At 36.3% G+C, this 6,930-nt stretch overlaps 1 pseudogene; it reads right to left on the bottom strand.

Annotated features, from left to right (window-relative positions):
• The window catches only part of LOC107667645 (protein O-glucosyltransferase 1-like), an 8,161-nt pseudogene extending 2,027 nt beyond the window's left edge, over positions 1 to 6,134 (bottom strand).
• Positions 6,135 to 6,930: the final 796 nt, after the last annotated feature.

The raw sequence follows: 6,930 nt of genomic DNA, 5'->3' as shown, positions 1-6,930 counted from the left end.
TGAAGACAGACGCACAGAGAAAAATACTGTAGCAGGCAGATCACTCACTGTTCATGATGCACGAACTATTGGAAGAAAATCCTCAATATTTATTTGTGTTTCTGAGGGGAACTGACTGTCTTCAGAAAAGTTTATGTGGTATTTTCTTTTAGTCTCTTCTCTGTATAGTTCATATTAAAGCAGTGTTTCAGTGCAGCGCTGCTTTGTTTACAGCGGTAACCAAGGAAACACTGTATCTGGTGTTCCAGAAGCACCTCCTGCTGTCAGAGTAGCTGTGTCTCATTTAGAAGGCTGCTATTCTACTGTTCCTAATATTCTGTATGTTGCTCAAAAACAAAATATATTGTGTTCAGTGGGAAAATTTATTATTATTTTTTTTTACCCAGTCATTTAAAAACAACTCATTTTAGAGCTGTAACGACAATATCGTGATACCGTGATATTTTTGCTTAAGGTTATCATACCATCAAAATCTCATACCGGCCCATGCCTAGCTGAGACTACAATATTGGTAACCAGACAGTTTGGTTTACCATTGACTTCCATTAACACATTTTTCAAAATATCTTCTTTTATATTCCAGAGAAAAAAGTCATACAGGTTTGGAACAACATGAGGGTGAGCGAACCATGACAGAAATGTATTTTTTGTTTTTTGGTTAACTATCTCTTTAAAGCTGTCTATACCTGTCAAACTAGAATAAAGGGTATACTCATTAAAAGGCTGAACAATTTGTTACCTTATAGTAGGGCTGCATTAAAATTCATCAAAAGTGATGATAAAGGCATTTATAATGTTACAAAAGATTTCTATTTCAGATAAATAGTGTTCATATCGATATTGGAATTATATCGTATCGACCGAAATTAAGAAATATATCGTGATATCAATTTTGGCCATATCGTCCAGCCCTACCTTATAGCAATTTCTTCTGCTACAGCATCATTTTCTTTCACAAACTGAAGCAGCTCTCTAACAACAGAAAGAAAACCAGTTTAGATGCAGTTCTCTGCTGGTGTTCTCATTAACATTTCTATAAACACATTTCACTTGTTTGATGATAATTACTTTAACAGGTCTGGAACAATATGAGGGTGAGTAAACAATGACAACATTTCAGCTGAAGATTTTACACAGATTGCATACACAATATATACCCTAAGTTTTAACATTTCCTTTTCCCATATATGCAAGACTGAAATTGGCACTTTGATTGGTATTGGTCATGTCATTTGATATAGAAATACATATGTAACATACTTTGTGAAATGCAAATTATTTTGAGCACAAACTTAGATTTGAACCCTTTGTCATTGTTACTTGGCCCATTGATAAAGCTTGGCAAAAGTGTTACTTTGTGTTACTGACAAAAACGAATACCTTACACGTGCATGAAAAAACAAAGCCAAATGTTCCCATTTTAGAGAACTATTTATTGTGTGTTAAAGAAAAGGGTGAATATCAGCTAGCCAGAGGAAAATGTTAAAGTCACCTGAGATCAGACAAGTCCTGTTTGACAGGAATGTAGTGAACCCAGGGATTGAGCTGAGGGTAGAAGAACTCAAGCCAGTCCTCGCCGACGTGAAAAACCAGCGATCCACACAGGAACAGATGCTTCAAGCGGAAACTAGCAGCCACACCTCTAAAGTTAAAAAGGTATCTCAGAGATAGGGAGAACAGACAATCTATAACAAAATGTCTAAATGCTAGTTCACTGACAGAGATCTGTTTCTGTGCTATAGCTCATGCAAAAGCAGAAATGAGACAGGTCTTGCTTTTATTCACAGTGGTCAACTAGGGGGATTTCTTTGGCAGGGGGTCTACCCAAAGTGTCCTGAGGAAAAACAACAAAACAAAAATAGTAGTTCTGATATGACAAAGTCTAGAGCAAAAAGATAAAACAAACTGATTTTTATTTTTTTTTTTATTTTTATATTAAAGCACCTCTAGCTTGGTCTAGATTAGTATTACCCAATCATGTCCTTGTATGCCCCTCAAAATCAAAAGCAATAACGATACATATAAAACTGATGGGGTGCCCTGTTGAAATACAGCTTCACAATAATAAACAGGAAATAGCAGAATCAATGATGCAAACTCAATTAATAAGACAGTCAGATTCTCCCATAAAGCAGCTCTAAAAGTATTTTTCCTTGTTCCTTTTTGCTGTTACATGTGAAATGTTTTCATATTATATATACAATGGGATGTGGTATTATACATGCTATTTGTTGACAATAAAGCATTATTAAAAGAAAAAAGAAAATCGTGCCATTACTTAGCTCCAGTAAGTTCAGTGTTAGTTCATTTCAGTTCAATAACTATGTAAAGTTCATCAGTTAGGAAACAAATTTAATTCCAGCTGTAAAGCAGCACTACAGAAGACAAAAGTGTCATTATCCAGTTTAATTCAGTTCAAGTTTTGTTCTCATCTGATGGTGTCAGTCACTGTGGTCATATCGATACATTTCTGAAGGTTAAGTGTCTTTCAGGCCCCAACTAAGAAAGACAAAGCCAACAGCAGCAAGGCACCCAAACTCCATTGGATGACAGAAATGGAGTAGAAAAAAGAGATGCCAGAAACCAGGCTCAGACGGGGGACCAATTCAGTGGCCTACGCAAATGAATGTTGTGATACTGATCGAGGATGCCTTTTATATGTTAAATAAGGATAAACAAACCTTCTCTGACTTCCAGGCCTGGTTCTTGGTGTACTCAGCATCCACAAGGTCAGTGGCTTCTCTTGAGAGAAGGATCAGAGGGTCCCTTTCTGAACTGGTTCTACAAATATTGGCAAAACTGATCAGCTTACCCTGAAAACAACACTGCATTTAAGTGTATGTTGGAGACACAACTGACCTAGAGCAATCCTTTCGGATTTTTTTTCTTCCAGGGCCATTGAGCAGCTGATCTGAAGAGTGTGAACTAAACATTAGAATATATCTAGAATATATCTGGCCTGAAATCGACTGTAATGCAGTTAACTCTCTGTATACTCTCAAGCATTCTTAAATCTCTGTTTCCCACTTTTTCAGGTCATCCCTCATGAGGTCCCATCGGCCCAGCCCAGTGGGGTAAATGGGCCATACAGCAGGACCTCCCTCCAAAAACGTCCATGCAGGGTACATGATGTCCTGGTAGTCTGCCGTCTAAACAATGAACAAAAGTATAACTATGTTAATAGACATTAATACATTAATATTAACTATGTTAATAGACATTAATACATTTAGAGCCCTACTAATATAAATTTTGTTGTGGCAATAAATGAACCAAGCATGTTTTGAATGTTGAAAATAGGATTTTCTATTCATGCATATTCTTTTACAACAAAAAAAAAAAAAAAAGATTTTTTTATATATTTATTTTCTGCATTAATAGAAAGTGAAGCTATGGGGTCAGTCAGTGTTAGTAATCTGAAGGCAGAGGCACAAAGTAATGTAAATTGCCTTAATATAATTAAGCATGATATAACATACAGTATACTACTGATATACCATAAAATCAAATTAGTAGATTGTTTAATGGCGATATACTGGGGTGTGGTTGTACACACCTTACTGAAAGAAAGTACAGGCAAGACTGGCTGAACCCATCCAGGAACCTGTGGATAGTCACGCACATTAATCACCACTTCCAAATCTGGCAACTGGTTAATCACTTTTAGGATGAAGTGCTCGACACCACTGCATCTGCAAAGAAAGGATAAATGTCTGATATTCAACATCCATATTGTAGCGTCTGGACCAATCAGACACACCATTTTTCATTTGATTTAACAAATCAATTATTCATTAGATTAACAAACGTTCACAGACCCCTCACCCAATAAACATACTGGGTGCCAAGTTGTCTGTGAACAGGGCCCAGGACCCTGGTTACCATGGCAACCCTGACACCAGATACATTTACGACCTAATGGAATGCGAAGCAGGGAAAATCACTGCATGTTCCATCGCAAGAGGCACGAGGCACAGTAGAAGTGGACTTTTCTACTAACTAATTCATAGGAAAACCTTTCTTTGAATGAACACACATAATATTTATAATTAATTATAACTAGTTATGATTAATTATTCATATTTCCCCATGAGCTGATTCGCTACAATATGCACACGATAGGATCATGGTTTTACTAAAAACATAAATAAATATAAAAACATTTAACAGTTCATCAACCTTGCTGGAAACATGCAGCTTTGTTCTCTGTACAACTTGTTCCCGATGATCTGGTAGTGCGTACCAACACCTCTGTGGACCGTGTCTGCCAACAACCCCTCAGATATACCGTTTTTAAATGGCCTAAAGTCATCTTTTAAGACACTGCAATCAAAAGAGCGATGGAGGAAACTCTACATTATTCAGCTCTATGCATCTGCAATGTGTGTATTCTTTGGTAAGATCTGCTATGAACAGGGGCGCCGCTACCAAATGAGTCCCAAAAAAATGAGGTTGGGCCGCCGACCGCACCAAACCTAGTTATCCAAAATCTTTGTCTGCAATATAATAATACTGATCTATTACTTTTGCTATTGCTTTTGACCACCAGGTATCAGTATTTAGTCAGAATTATATCTGGACAGAGAAAGCATTTTGTTAGGCTACTCATACTAGCTACAGCATGATCAGTCACACAAAAGTCATCAGTGTAAATATTGGCTCAGTGTGACCAGTGGTGGGCAAAACATCCATAGAATTGCAGCACAAGCTTGTCGGTTTTCCTTTTGTTTCCAATCCACAAATATTTAGATCTTTTGATGACCGGACTTATACATCTTTGTCTAATTCAAAGACATCTCTATTTTGACAGTTTAATTTAGTCAGAAATGCAGAAATATGCCGTAATTTTGTTTTATTTGTAACTCTTTGGTTGATAAAGAGAAAGGAAAACTTTAAATCGCATCATATGACCCCTTTAAAGAAACAGATGGCCAACCAGAGGGTGGTGTGATCCAATCCCACATAGGATGAGAGAAAATGAACAAGGGCTACTTATTATATATTTGTGAAGTTGACCTGAGATGACAGCTGCAGTTCTCCTGATTGCATGGCTGGTAATTATTTGTGACTTCTGTGATCTTCCTGATGAATGACTACCAGCGTTTGGCTGAAGGAAAGAGAGAGAAAACAACTTTCAGAAAATCTGTTCATTCAATATTTATTCTAAACACAGATCGTAAAAGTATACGAACTATAAAAGTAAGACATGCTGTATTTTCAAAACAGGGGTTTTGCAGGTAAATTTAAGACCAAGAAAAGAACATTTAAAGGTCTGCGCCGACTCGCGCATGTGATCCGCTCCGTGCTATTGTGTGTCTGGTCCGGAGCAGAGTGTGTGTGCGTGACACAGCAATACTTGAAAGTTTAAAAATGCAATTTCCAACCGATCTCCATTACTTTTTAATGCATTTTGCAAAAAAAAAAAAAACCTACAACTTATGATCACACTGCAAAAAAAAAAAAAAAAAGTTTTCTTCCTCAGTAATTTTGTCTTATTTATCAGTACAAATGTCTAAATCATGACACATTTACTTGAGAAGCAAAAGGGCAAATGATATTAAGTCTTGTTTTCTGAGTAACTGATCAAAATGAAGTGAGTTTATGATTAAAACAAAAAAAATATTTGCCAATGGTCTCCGAAAAATCGACCTAATTCAAAGAAGGAACGTGTCTTTCGTGTTTTAAGCATAAATACTTAATTTTGTTCTCAGAAAACAAGACTTCATATGATCAATTCGCATCACAAGTATGTATCTTAATTTAAGGATGTTTATATTTTATATTGCAAACAAGACAAAAATACTGAGGGAGATTTCATTTTATTTATTTATTTATTTTGCAATGCACAAAATATTTAATACCATGACTTTATAAATGTAAGACTTCCAAAAACATCAGTAGATTTGCTGGGTCTAAAAACGTCGCTAATGCTAAAGACGCAGGTACAGAAATCTACAGTACGCTATTAAGAATCAGATATGAAAACTAACAAATTAAAGCGCGACCGAACAAAGATAGATAATTGTCAGCATCAAACCAAAATTCTATGAGTTCTCACCGTTATCTGAAAGACACAACTCAACTCCATTCAGCAAAAGGATAAAAGACAGCATGAGCAGCCATGGCAACTCCATTTCTCTGCATCAATTAAGCGTGACTGGCTCGATTTGAGGAGAAGTCGATGAATGTACTAGTATGGTCTGAAACTAGATTAAAAGTCCCCTATTTGACTTAACGGCTATTAAACGATCTCTAAACATTGGAATAACTAGGGAATTTTAGTAAAGTAATAATGCTGCACTTAGTGATGGACGCTTTCCAGGGACGCGCAAAAATTTATCACTACGGAGAAATTCCGATATAGCCTAGCAGTTATGATAGTGTATATATAATTACTATTGTTGCATTATTAACATAAATGTTGTAATGTAAAAAGTAATTTCACGTCATGATCTCTCTTGTTCTTTCCCCAACTTCACTACACTGCCCTACACTTCACATTGGCCTGTAGGTGCCGCTTGGGCTTCATTTAATGAGTGGTGATATCAAACTGTAAATCAATATGCAAGGAAGTAAATAAGTAATAATTGACTACGGGCCTACACCTCGGTTGTGCATTATTTATACATTTTTCATTACCACATTACTAGTAAGCCCCAAGAATTTTATTTGTTTATTTATTTTTTCTGAAGTGTAAAGTTAAATCTGTACCCTTGGGGTAAGATGGCCCCCTCAAAATGGCCCCCAGGGATATCTTGCTCCAAAATAACAGGTCACTTGAAAATTTGAAATATAAAGTATTAAAGAGTGAATGTGAGTGAACTGGAGGCATTAGCTTTAGCTTACCTCCACTTGAGAAAAGTTTTATGGGGGATAAAAAACTGTGTGTGTGTGTCTGTATCTAAAAAAACCCCCTGATCTAAAAAAAAA

This window comes from Sinocyclocheilus anshuiensis, unplaced genomic scaffold, assembly GCF_001515605.1.
Source record: "Sinocyclocheilus anshuiensis isolate Anshui unplaced genomic scaffold, SAMN03320099.WGS_v1.1 scaffold1305, whole genome shotgun sequence".
NCBI classification, from domain to species: Eukaryota; Metazoa; Chordata; class Actinopteri; order Cypriniformes; family Cyprinidae; genus Sinocyclocheilus; species Sinocyclocheilus anshuiensis.
The sequence above is the reverse complement of the archived record's forward strand: the minus strand, read 5'-3'. Positions and strand labels throughout refer to the sequence as shown.